The sequence below is a fragment of the Narcine bancroftii genome, chromosome 13 (assembly GCF_036971445.1).
Source record: "Narcine bancroftii isolate sNarBan1 chromosome 13, sNarBan1.hap1, whole genome shotgun sequence".
Taxonomy (NCBI): Eukaryota; Metazoa; Chordata; class Chondrichthyes; order Torpediniformes; family Narcinidae; genus Narcine; species Narcine bancroftii.
The window spans coordinates 47,144,561-47,158,510 of record NC_091481.1 but is presented as its reverse complement, the minus strand read 5'-3'; the positions used below and the strand labels follow the sequence as shown (position 1 = coordinate 47,158,510).

General features: G+C 40.9%; 1 long non-coding RNA gene across 1 annotated transcript; it reads left to right on the top strand.

Moving 5' to 3' along the window:
- The first annotated feature begins 8,590 nt into the window (after positions 1-8,590).
- LOC138749058 (uncharacterized) lies at positions 8,591-12,003 on the top strand. Its single transcript, XR_011348384.1, has 3 exons — positions 8,591-8,768; positions 10,445-10,532; positions 11,921-12,003. It is a non-coding gene; the product is annotated as an uncharacterized lncRNA (long non-coding RNA).
- Positions 12,004-13,950: the final 1,947 nt, after the last annotated feature.

Here is a 13,950-nt window from a genome sequence, read left to right as displayed (position 1 = left end):
GAAAAAAAAGAGACCCTTTAAAGCCATCATCCTATAGACCAATTACCTTGTTAAATGTAGAATATAATTGGAAAAATCGTAGCTAAAAGATTGTCCAAGTTTTTACCAAAGTTGATAAATATGGACCAGACAGGGGTTGTGAAAAAGAGAAAATCTGCGGATAATGTAAATAGATTACTTAGTATGCAAAAGAGGGGAGATTTTTATTGAATCTGTAAAAAATTTCTGATCTGCAAGTTTTGAAAAAAATGTGGACTTGCTAAATTAAACTGTTCAAAAGACATGAGACAACTGTCAACAAACAAGTTTCAAAACACTGAATATTATTATTATACCAATTGACAAATGTCAAATCATAAAGAAATAGGAAATACATAATTAAATGATGTAAAACCTGATAAGGAAAAACCTTTTAAATCAAAAAAAGTTCCTGAATTTAAACCAGATTCGTTAACTACAGGGTTGCATTTCATTCTGTTCACTTTAGAAAAAGGAAGTGCTACTCCTAAAAAAGGATAAAATGGAAAACATCGCAGCTGACCTCAATTCCAATGAGACCCAACTGGGCCGTCCAATCCATTAAAAATTAAATCAAAACAAGATAAAACGTCTATTGGTTGCCCAATAATCGTATCTAAAATTCGGCAATGCCAAGCTTCCATTCCTTTTAGATCTCTGGAAATGAAGTTTATTCAGCCGAGGTTATTTATTTTGCCAAATATAGGAAGATATAATAGAGTCAATGGAATCAAAAAATACTGGAGTTGCAAAAAAAAAGGTATAAAAGTTTGGGTAAAATAATCATTTTAATAGAGTTACTACAACCAATTAATGAAATAGAGAAAGGTAACCATCTGGACAATGTCTGCTTAAATTGTTTGAATAAATTAAGACAATTTTCCTTAAATGAGTGTTTGTAGTTTTTTGTGACTATAATTCCTAGATCAGTAAACTGATTCTTAACAACCTTAAAAGGGAGATTGGCTTAGATCGGCACCATAGTATTCAGGGGAAAAGTTCACTCTAGTTTATTTTATCCTCTGAAAAGTGACTGAATTGTGATAGTAATGACAAGAAAAAAGGAATAGATACTTGTGGATTTGAGACAAATAACAGACGGCCAACCTATTTCTGCTTATACCTGATGAAGGCCCCAGGCTTTACCCTTTACGTCCTATGAATGCAGCATGACCTGCACATTTGGAAATTACACTTGACTCCAGCACCTGTAGACTCTCTTGTTTAACTCTAGTAATGATCAGCTGCCCATCTCTTCTGAGGTTGTATTGTGACAGAGTATATGGATATGTTTTTGGGAGATAAATTGGGAAAGGTTTGTTAGAGTAGGTCACATACAAACACTTTAAAACAGACCTTATTTAAAATACTGGAGCTCTGCCCCATGGTAGATGTATCGGCTCCAGAGCTTTTGCAAGAGCTTTGAAGGGTGCTCAAGAAACTTCACTAATTGATTGTTGTTTAACAAAGGCAATAGATGAAAGAGCATACTGAAGCAGCTGCTGTCTGGAAGACAGCTTGCTGTTGTAAGAGTGTCATGTGATTTTGCAACCAAAGAGAGTCAAACAGGCTTTCTCTCTGAGAGAGAGAGAGAGAGAGAGAGAGACACACACACACACACACACACACACACACACACACACACACACACACACACACACACACACACACACACACACACACACAGATCACTTGACAGTGTTACAGCCAGCAGAAGAAGCTGGGACTGGAACAGGATAAGCTAGCAAGCTGTTTGGAAGATGGCCTGGTCAAAGATCTTGTGGTTATAGCAAGAGGAGAGGACAGACTGCCTAATATTTCACTTGGAATAAGAGAAACAAAAAGGAACTCTGTGGTGACCTGAAAGAAAGAGTTATCATCTGGAGAACCCTGAAGGGGCAAGTTTCGTCAGCAAGACACTGGAGTGGCTGATGGAAGTACATTAGTTGTGGATGTCCTGGAAGCCAACAAGAACCTTCCTGAGTGGTAATCATTTACCTTTCAAGCACCAAAGCCTGGTGAATTTTATAAATGTAAAATTCTGTGCACAGTATAAGAATTGCCTGCAACTAGTAAACTTAGAGGAATGAGAAGTGAGATTGGACTGTGAACCAAAGAACTTTTCTGAACTTACACATACATTACATACATGTGCATTTAGAATTAGAGGGTTAAGTTAATTGAGTTAAGTTAAAGTGTGATTCTATTTTCATGTTTGAAGATAATTAAGAGCAAAGTTTAAGTAACCCTTTGTCATGGTGAATATCTATTGCTGCTAGGTTTCTGGCTATTTACTTGTGTTTTTATGCTAAAGCCAAAATTTGAATGAGATTCATTTTTGTTTATACATGAGATTAAGGGTATGTTTCTGACTGAAAAATGTTGGTTTTACTGCACTCTGAAATATCAGTGTACATGAAATTCTCCTTGATGTTACGCTGTTGAAATGTAGCTCAACATCAGTTTGAAGAGCAACATCTGAGCACAGTACAGGCCTTAAGATTCAATCATTTCAGATAACCTGCCTTTCCCATTTGTATTAGAACTGGCCAGTTACAATTTTCTCTCTCCACAGATGTTGCTTGACCTGATAAGTTATTCATTCCATTCCCTTTATCTCCAGCAACTGGTGTGTTCTAAATCTCACGGTTCCAGCCTTTTTTTCTCCTTTGTTCCTATCCATCTTAATCTCCTATTTATATTTTGACCAGGCAGCTAATCTGTGATTGACAAGTCTTCACTGTCGTCTTTCAGCCAACACTGTGCTCTTCCATCTCCTCTGGTCTCCACCCAATCACAGATATTTCCTTTTTTATTTTACCTTTCCACTTGTGCCTCCTCCCTCCCTCGCACCACCTTGTTTCTCTGCAACTTGGAATGTCTTTAGCTAATTTTTTCATGTCCTGACATGAGGCCCTTGACTTGAAATGTTCACTCTGGTTGTATCTTTCCATCCCTTCAGATGCTGCTCGTCCTGCTGAGTACTTCTATCGCTTAAAAAAACCTCATTCCTTTATTTTTTAGATAAATTGCAGGAACTTTATAGAACACCAGTTGACAGTCACAACATCTTTATACCAAGGAGGACCAGTTGGCCTTGAGCAGCAGGATGCTAACTTGGGTAAGGGCCTTCAAATTGTACATTCTATTTGGCAGCCCTTCATGGCATGTGAAGACATTCATAAAATGAGGAAATTTAGCTGTAGTTGTAATTTTATTTATCATGAGTCAATTTGGGCGACTTTTCACCTGGATAAGGAAATAGTTTTGAAATCAGTGAATTATTGCCTGTCCTCTATCATTCAGCTGCACGTGAGATAGCCATTTATATTTCCAGTCAGAACAAGAGCTGTTTCTTTCAATCTTGAAGAAGCCTTGTCTTATGAAGCAAGGCTGACGGAGCTAGGACTTTTCTCTTTGGAGTGACGGAGGATGAGAGTGACTTAATAGAGATTATGAGGGAATTGGATATGGTGGACAGCCAGCATCTTTTTCCTGAATGTTAATACCAAATACCAGAGGTCATCTGTTTAATATGAGCAGAGGAAAGTTTATTTATTTTGCTTAGACGTACAGTACGGGAATGGGCCATTTCATCCCACGAGTCTGTGCTGCTCAATTTTCCCCCAATTAACCTACACCCTGGTACGTTTTTGAAAGGTGGAAGAAAACTGGAGCCCCTGGGGAACACCCACACAGACACGGGGAGAATGTACAAACTCCTTACAGACAGCATGGGATTAGAACCCCGGTCCGGTCCCGATCTCTGGCACTGTAAATGCGTTCCACTAACCACTATGCTACCGCGAGTCTTCAGGGGTAGGTTTCTTACACAGAGAGTGTTGGGTGAGTGGAATGCATTGGTGGGGTGGTGTTGGAGACTGGCACAATAGGGACATTCCATAGAACATTACACACGTAAAGAGGCCCCTTTGGCCCTTGTAGTCTGTGCTGAGCTGTTTTTATTGCCACTGATCTGCACCCAGTCCATAGTCTTTCATAACCTCTCCCATTGATAGATCTGTCCAAATTCTTCTTAAATGTTAAGATTAAGCCCGCATTCAACACTTCAGATGGCAGCTCTTTCCACATTCCCATCAGTCTCTGTCCCCCTCATGTCCCCCCTAAATTTTTCCCCTTTCACTCTTAACCCATGTCCTCTGGTTTGTATCTCACCTCAACTACCCTGAGTAGAAAAAGCCTACTTACATTTAATCTGTCTATGCCCATCATATTTTTAAATACCTTGAAACAATACAGTACTGATTTACCCCATTTTACAAATGTAAAGAATACATTCACTCATTTCTTTCTGCACACAATGGAGTTGATTTTCTTTATTCAGACACAACACTCATCATCTCCTCAAACATCACCCAGCCAAACTCCTCTAACTTTCTCACTGGCTCACAGCTACACAGGTGATCCTGAAAATCTCACTCTCTTCCTACCTCCGAGATCCATCACCTGTATACTGCTTCTTAACACACCTGCAAATGCTATTACTACCGTGTGTCACTTTGCTTATATCACAAGCAGCAACCGGCACCACTCACGACGCAGGTAAGTATGCGACTGCAACAACTTCTATCAAATCTCCCCTTATTCTTTTACGCTCAAGGGAATAAAGTCCCAACCTGTTTATCCTTTCTCTGTAGCTCATTTTCTGAAGTCTGGGTGACATCCCAATAAATCTTCTCTGCACTCTTTCTATCTTATTAATATCTTTCTTGTGGTTAGGTGTCCAAAACTGCACACAATACTCCAAATTTTTCCTCACCAATGTCCTGCACAACTTTACCATAACATCCAAACCCTTATACTCAATACTTTGATTTATGAAGGCCAATATGCCAAAAGTTCTCTTTACAACCCTTTTCATCTTTGATGCCACTTTCAGGGAATTATGTATCTATTCATAGGCCCCTCTGAGTGCTCTGCCATTCACCATGTACATCCTTTCTTCGTTTGTCCTTCCAAAAATGCAACACCTCACACTTGTCTGCATTAAATTCCATCTGCCATTTTTCAGCCTATTTTTCCAGCTGGTCCCAATCCCTCTGTGAACTTTGAAAACCTTCACTGTCTAATCTTAGCCTCATCTGCCAACTTGCTAATCCAATTTACCATATTATCATCTAGATCAGTGGTTCTCAACCTTTTTCTTTCCACTCACATACCACTTTAAGTATTCCCTCTACCATAGGTGCTCACAGAGGGATTGCTTAAGGATGTTTGTGGGTGGAAAGAAAAAGTTTGAAAACCACAAATAGGCCAATGACAAATTTTCTCAAGCAAAATATTTAAGTAACAATTGGATCTAGAGCAGTGATTCTCAACCTTCCCTTCCCACTCACATCCCACCTTAAGCAATCCCTTACTAATCACAGAGCACCAATAGCATTTCTTTGGCTTGGCTTCGCGGACAAAGATTTGTGGAGGGGTAATGTCCACGTCAGCTGCAGGCTCGTTTGTGGCTGACAAGTCCGATGCGGGACAGGCAGACACGGTTGCAGCGGTTGCAAGGGAAAATTGGTTGCTTGGGGTTGGGTGTTGGGTTTTTCCTCCTTTGTCTTTTGACAGTGAGGTTGGCTCTGCGGTCTTCTTCAAAGGAGGTTGCTACCCGCTGAACTGTGAGGCGCCAAGATGCACGGTTTGAGGCGATATCAGCCCACTGGCGATGGTCAATGTGGCAGGCACCAAGAGATTTCTTTAGGCAGTCGCATAGGGATTACTTAAAGTGACATGTGAGTGGAAAGAAAAAGATTAAGAACCACCGCTCTAGATCATTGATATAGATGATAAAAAAACACTGGTCTCAACACTGATCCCTGAGACACACCACAAGTCACAGGGATCGTCCACCACTACTCTCTGACTTCTCTCATCCAGCAATTATTGCCATTGCCAAATCTAGTTCACCACTTCACCATGAAACCTTGTGTCTGAATCTTCCTGACTAGCCTCCCATGTGGGGCCTTACTAAGGTACATATAGACAACATTCACAGCCTTTCCTTCATTAACTTTCCTGATAACCTCATCGAAAAAACTCTATAGGATTAGTTAACACGACCTACCATGCACAGAGTTATGTTGACTATCCCCAATCTATCCCTGGCAATCCAAATAATTAAATATCTGATCTCTTAGAACAACTTCCAATAATTTGCCTGCTACTGTTGTCAGGATCACTAGGGTTATCATTTCCAGGATTCTGTTTGGAGCTCTTTTTAAACAACGGACCGACATGAGCTACCCTACATTCCTCTGGCACCAGACCTGTGGCTAAAGACATTTAAAATATTTCTGCCAGAGCCCCTGCAATTTCTACACTAGTCTCCGTCAAGGTCTGAGGGAATATCTTGTCAGGCCTTGAGGATTTATCCTCAAGCACTTCCTCCTTTCATCTGTGTAGGTTTCATGACCTCACTGGTTGTTTTCCTGACTTCTCATGACTCTGTGCCTGTTTCCTGATTTAAAAAAAAACATTTAATATTTCCCTCATTTCTTCTATGTCCATACAAAGCCATGTATTCTGATCTTCAAACGGAACAATTTTCCCCTTTTTTGCTTAATGTACCTGTTGAAACCCTTAGGATTTCCTTCACTGTCTGCCAAAGCAACCTCGTCTTCTTTTAAGCCTTTCTAATTTATTTCTTGAGGTTTTTCTTGCATTTTTATACTCATGTATCTCATTTGCTTCATGATGCCTATACCTGCTATACACCTCTCTCTTCTTCCAAACCAGATCTCCAATATTGCTCAAAAACCAATTTCCCAATGCCTGGTAATCTTGCCTTTAATCTTGACAGGAACATATAATTGCTTTACTCTCAAAATTTCACCTTTGAAGGTCTTCCACTTACCTCGCAAATCCTTGCCCGAAAACAACATCCCAATTCATACATTCGAGATCCTTTCTCAGTTCCTCAAAATTGGTCATTTTCCAATTTAGAATCTCGGCCCAAGGTCCATAAACTAATGGCATTTTGATCACTGGGCCCTAAATGTTCCCCTACACATACCTCTGTCACTGTCCTGTCTCGTTCTCCAATAGGGTGGCACAGTTGGCATTACAATAAGTACAACACCAGTGATTGGGACCATTATTGGTATCCCACTCTGTCTGTAAGGAGTTTGTACATTCTCCTCGTGTGTGCATGGATTTTCCCCTGGGGCTCAGGTTTCCTCCCACCATTGAAAACGTACTGGGGGTATAGGTTAATTGGGTGTAAATTGGGCAGCACAGACTCTTAGGCCAAAATGGCCTGTTACAGTGTTATATGTCTAAATTAAATCTTTTTTAATTTAATTTAAATTTTAAAAAAAAGTAGTTAGGAGATCCAGTATTGCACTCTCTCCAGTTGGTACCTTGTGAACTTTCCTGATCACATTTGACAAACTCCAAGGCATCCACCCCTTTCATAGTAAGGGAGTCCCAGTCAATATGTGGAAAATTAAAATTTCCTACTATCACAACCTTGTGTTTCCTGCAGCTGTCTGCTTTCTCTCTACAGATTTGCTCCACTAATTCTCGTTAACTATTGGACGGTCTATAATACAACCCCATGAGTGTGGTGATACCTTTCCCTTTCCTCAGCTCCACCCATATAGCCTCAGTAGATGGGCGCTGTGGTCTGTCCTGCATGAGCACAGCTATGATATTTTCCCTGACAAGCAATGCCTCTCTTACTCCTTTATACACCACCCATCCCCCGTTCTATTGCAACAGAAGCCCAGACATTGAACTGCTAGTCCTGCCCCTCCTCAACCAAGTTTCACTAATGGCCACAATGTCATATTTCCACAGGTCTGTCTTTCCTATAATACTTTTTGCATTGAAATAGATGCACTAAGAACATTTCCACCATGTAAAACCTGTTGACTTCTAATGGTGCATGTAATTTTCACGTCATCTTTTCCTTCCTCTTCTCCTCTATCTGCTCTGGCACTCGAGTTGCCATTCCCCTGCAAATCTAGCTAAAACCCACCTGAGCAGCACAAGCAAACCTTCCCGCAGTTCAGATGTAAACCGTCCTGTCAGAACAGTCCCATTTTCCCTGGAAGAGAGTCCAATGATCTAGAAAGCTGAAGCCCTCCCTCCTGCACCAGGTCTTTAGACATGTGTAAGCTCCATTATTTTTCTACTTCTAACCTCACTAGCACGTGGCACAGGTAGTAATCCTGAGATCACAACCATGGAGGTCCTGTCCTTCAACCTAGCGCCTAACTCCCTAAACTCTCCTTTCAGGATCTCCTCACCCTTCCGACCCATGTCATTCGACCCTATATGGACAATGACATCTGACTGCTAGTCCCCCTCTAGTTCAGATGCAAACTGTCCTGACGGGACCATTAACAGAGCATAGAATAATTGTATATCACAATGTAATTAAGCTTAAAGTAATGTCAAGGTACAGTTACTTTATTAAACCATGAGCAAATCTGTATTGCATGGTATCTTCAGTTTCAGTGTGGTAATCAAGGTAAAATCTGCAAATTCAGCGAGAAATCATACAAAACCGCAACAAAACACTGAAGCTTCCTCTGATTACATTTTAGGACGAAAAGACATTATGAGACAGGCAACTAAAAGAGTTGGCTTTAGTTCAACACATACGCACATTGAAAATTCCAGACCTGCTGACTTGTTGAATGAAGACTTTAAACTTTTTGCGAGCATCCTGAGCAAGCCATTGTCTTGGTCTCAAGTTTCGCTTGTGATTTCATCATATGACCATACCTTAGGTAAGATATGAATTGTACCTTTTAGCTGTTAGATAGTGTTTTTTACGCTGTGGTTCTGCTGGATATAATCATTCACTCAAATTGATTTAGATAAATTAGATGAAACAAGTACTTCATCTGATTAGATTAAGAGAGAGACAGTTTAGCTGACAATGTTGTAAGCTTCAATTCAGTTTTAATATCCATATTTTTAACAATAGTTATGTTGGTGCCATGCTAGAAGTTCTTTTGTAGTAATTTTGTTTGAGTTCAGGTGATATGATCATTGATAGAAAAATAAATCACACAGACTGTAAGGTCCCTGTGTCTGCGTGGGTTTTCTCCAGGGGCACTGGTTTCCTCCCACCATTTGAAATGTACCAGGGGTTGGAGATCAACTGGGTGTAGATTGGGAGGCCTGGACTCTTGAGCCAAAATGGCTTGTTTCCATGCTGATATTGATTTAAAATTAAACATTTTTTCATGGTAGATGTTTTTTGTAAAAAATTATCATAGATTCTTTCTGTGGGTGGATGGGTAGAGGTGGTTGCTGAACTATGTGTTGCCCTGCTCAGCTCAGAGTCACTCAAGGTTCAAGTTATACTAACTTTATCCGAGAACAATGACTGGGGTATAGTTATTCCTTTCAAGTTGCAGAATAATTCAAGGTTCCTTTTCCAGATTGTAACAACTGTTAGTGCACATGCAGACAAATTTTTGATGCCAATACAGGCAACCATACTGAATAATGTTTAACAAGTAAATTGCAGGAAAAAATTGATGAAATCTCAATCACCTAATTCCAGCCTTTAGGAGAAAAGACGTGTGAAAGAAAATGTTGCTGTCTGGCATCTCCTGGTGGCAAAATCCCCCCATCTTTCAGTGGAGCAGACAGAACTTCTTTGGGACAGGCAGAATTTCTACTTAGTGGCAGTGCAAAAAAACTGTGCACAAGAACAGATATGTAGACAAAAGGGAGAAATGTAAACAAATTACAATGAAGAAAAAATATTCAGTCCTAAATAATGTGCGAAGTACAAGTCCTTAAATGAATCTCTGATTGAGTTTGTGGTTGAGGAGTCTGATGGTGGAGGGGTTGCAGCTGTTCCTGAACCTGGGGGTGCGAGCCTTGTGGCTCCTGTACCTCATTCCTGATGGCAGCAGCAAGAACAAAGCGTTTCCTGGGTCTGTGTGGATCCTTGATGATCACTGCTGCTCTCCTACACCAAAAGTCCATGTAGATTTTCTCAATGGCGGAGAGCTTTGCCTGTGATGTACTGGGCTGTGTCTACGACTTATTTTGGGGATTTCCATTCAGTGGCCACAATGCTACCTGTCAGTGCCCATTCCACTACATCTGTAGAAATTTGACAAGGTTTCCAATGTCATACCAAATCTCTGCAAACTTCTGAGGAAATAAAGGCGCTGACATGCTTTCTTCAAGATGACATTAGGGTGCTCGGTTCAGGAAAGGTAGAGACTCTCAGAAATTTAAATTTGCTCATCCTCTCCACCTCTAATTTTCCAATGATCACAGGATCATACACCTCCTTGCTAAAGTCTTCAATCAGCTCCTTACATCATAGTTATGAGAAGGAAAAATAATTGAAACTAATCTCAATAAAATTTAGCTTTCAATGTTTAATAATCTGCTATAAATGTTCATTAAATTTTCTCTTATTTATTTTATCAATTAGGGTTGCTTCAAGCAAATGGTCAGACTGGGTTGTGTGCACAGGCCCTCCATGAACAAGGAAATCTTCACTTCTATAAAGCAAAAAAGAGGTAGTTTTGAACTTGTCAGACATTTGAACTCCATATTATCCTGAAAGATATCCAAAGCAAAATGCTGTAGGTCCAGGCCATTGACACGAAACATTGACTTTATTTCTCTTTGAATGGATGTTAGTTGTCACACTGGTTCAGTATTTCTGATACTTCCTGAATTATATTACTAGAAGCAACTCTGATGTGCTGTAAGGTCTTTTTGAGGCAGAGCTTTGGCCATTTGGCTTGTTTCTGTGCTTTATAAAGGTGAATGCGATGTCTGTTGTTAACAGAGACTAAGAGCCTTGGCCATTTGGCTTGTTTCTGTGCTTTATAAAGGTGAATACAATGTCGGTTGTTAACAGCGATTAAGAGCTTTGGCCATTTGGCTCGTTTCTGTGCTTTATAAAGGTGAATGCAATGTCTGTTGTTAACAGAGACTAAGAGCCTTGGCCATTTGGCTTGTTTCTGTGCTTTATAAAGGTGAATGCAATGTCTGTTGTTAACAGAGACTAAGAGCCTTGGCCATTTGGCTTGTTTCTGTGCTTTATAAAGGTGAATGCAATGTCTGTTGTTAACAGCAACTAAGAGCTTTGGATTTGTGGATCCATCACATGAGCTCCAGTTGCTTCCTTCAATTGTGCAATTTGTCCATTATCATGGAACATTGTTTTCTCAGGCCAAGTGGTAAGCTGAGGCCGGTGATTGACTGTCACAAAAAGAATAATTTCTGAGTTCAATAAAGAAAGTGCGGGTTTATAAAAATACAATGCCACTTTTGACTTCCTTTCAACCATGTTTTGGAAGTTAATCTTCAAATTCTATTTCTAATATTCTTATAATGTAAAAGGCCGACTGCCCTTCAGGGTGTCAGTGCAATCCCATCATTCCACTCCTCCTTTCATTTCTCTGTAACTTATTCTCTTCTACATATCCACAAACTTCATCCTAATTCTATCACTTGTCTGATTTACAGTTGCCAAATCATCTACTAACCTGCTCGTTTTGGGATGTGGGAGCAAACTGAAGCCCTTGGGGGGAAGCCATGTGATCACAGGGAAACATGCAATCCACACAAGAATACATAGTGCTGGAGCTGTGAGGCAGCAGAACTATTTGCTGAGAGCACAAATTCCTGGGCAAATGGACTAAAATATTCATTTTGAAGAACTGTTAAACATGAAACTTATGTTGTGAACCACTTCTTCTCTCCTTGAAGCAAATATTATGGAGGTGGGATATGAACTCTTATCTCAGACACCAAGAACATGGAGACATATTGGGCTTTAGCTAACATTACACCTGCTCACAGCAGAGAGATTTAACTATAGAATGAAAACTTGTCCAATATAAAAATTCCAAATTGGCATCAAACCTGACAAGGTTAGTATCTATTTATTTTGCAGGGATGCTCTTAGATGTTGGTCTCAAGCAGTTGATGCAATTTTAAATGTGCCTGACTTTATAAATAAGTGGCAAGACATGGAAAGTGGCAGCATTTCATTTAAACGTTCCAAGGATTTCAGTGAAACCCTGCTTCATCGAGTTGGTATCTGGGGTTGTTTACTGGCTGGAGTATTAATTGCAAAAATAGCTCAGTAAGTATAACACAACCACAAATATTACATGATTCTATATTTTATAAGAAATAAAATTACTTTTGCTTCCTGCTATGACTAAATTTCCAAATGAGCAAACACCTAAGTTTTCGAGAAGACTGAAGATGAATGATTCAGATAGGACACCTTTCTTTGTAATTTTGTTCTGTTGAGACAAAATGGGGGAGGAGTGCAGTGAAATACACATGAAGTTATGCATGAATTTTGTTGGCCACTCTCGGAATATGGATGGGCAGGTGATAGAGAAGGGAAATGCTCTGGAAGAAGATGAAGGGCAATTGGCAGGAAAAGTAAATAATGTTGTTATTAAAGATGAGGGAAAACAGGGATTAAAAATTGGGAAATCTCTGAAATTCATATATTTTAATGCCAGGAGTATTGTAAAAAAGGTGGATGAGCTGAAGTTGTGGATTGATACTTGGAAGTATGATGTGGTAGCAATTAGTGAGACATGGTTGCAGGAGGGATGTGATTGGCAACTGAATATCCCTGGGTTTCGTTGTTTTAGGTGTGATAGAGTCGGAGGGGCAAGAGGAGGTGGGGTTGCATTGCTTGTCAGGGAAAATATTACAGCGGTGCCTAGGAAGGATAGATTAGAGGGCACATCCACGGAGGCTATTTGGGTGGAACTGAGGAGTAGGAAAGGAGAGGTTACACTTGTAGGGGTGTATTATAGACCACCCGGAGGGGACCGAGACCTAGAGGAGCAAATCTGTAGGGAGATAGTAGATATTTGTGATAAGCACAGGGTTGCTTCAGCGCTCTTCAGCGCTTGACCTCCTGCTTTGCGGAAACTGCCAAAATGTTTGGCCTGGAAGTCAGCCTGAAGAAAACTGAGGTCCTCCATCAGCCAGCTCCCCACCATGATTACCAGCCCCCCCACATCTCCATCGGGCACACAAAACTCAAAACGGTCAACCAGTTTACCTATCTCGGCTGCACCATTTCATCAGATGCAAGGATCGACAATGAGATAGACAACAGACTCGCCAAGGCAAATAGCGCCTTTGGAAGACTACACAAAAGAGTCTGGAAAAACAACCAACTGAAAAACCTCACAAAGATAAGCGTATACAGAGCCGTTGTCATACCCACACTCCTGTTCGGCTCCGAATCATGGGTCCTCTACCGGCACCACCTACGGCTCCTAGAACGCTTCCACCAGCGTTGTCTCCGCTCCATCCTCAACATCCATTGGAGCGCTTACATCCCTAACGTCGAAGTACTCGAGATGGCAGAGGTCGACAGCATCGAGTCCACGCTGCTGAAGATCCAGCTGCGCTGGATGGGTCACGTCTCCAGAATGGAGGACCATCGCCTTCCCAAGATCGTGTTATATGGCGAGCTCTCCACTGGCCACCGTGACAGAGGTGCACCAAAGAAAAGGTACAAGGACTGCCTAAAGAAATCTCTTGGTGCCTGCCACATTGACCACCGCCAGTGGGCTGATAACGCCTCAAACCGTGCATCTTGGCGCCTCACAGTTTGGCGGGCAGCAACCTCCTTTGAAGAAGACCTCACTGACAAAAGGCAAAGGAGGAAAAACCCAACACCCAACCCCAAACCAACCAATTTTCCCCTGCAACCGCTGCAATCGTGTCTGCCTGTCCCGCATCGGACTTGTCAGCCACAAACGAGCCTGCAGCTGATGTGGACTTTTTACCCCCTCCATAAATCTTCGTCCGCGAAGCCAAGCCAAAGAAGAAACAGGGTTGTAATTATGGGAGATTTTAATTTTCCACATATAGATTGGGAAACACATTCTGTGAAAGGACTGGATGGGTTAGAGTTTGTGAAATGTGTGCAAGATAGTTTTT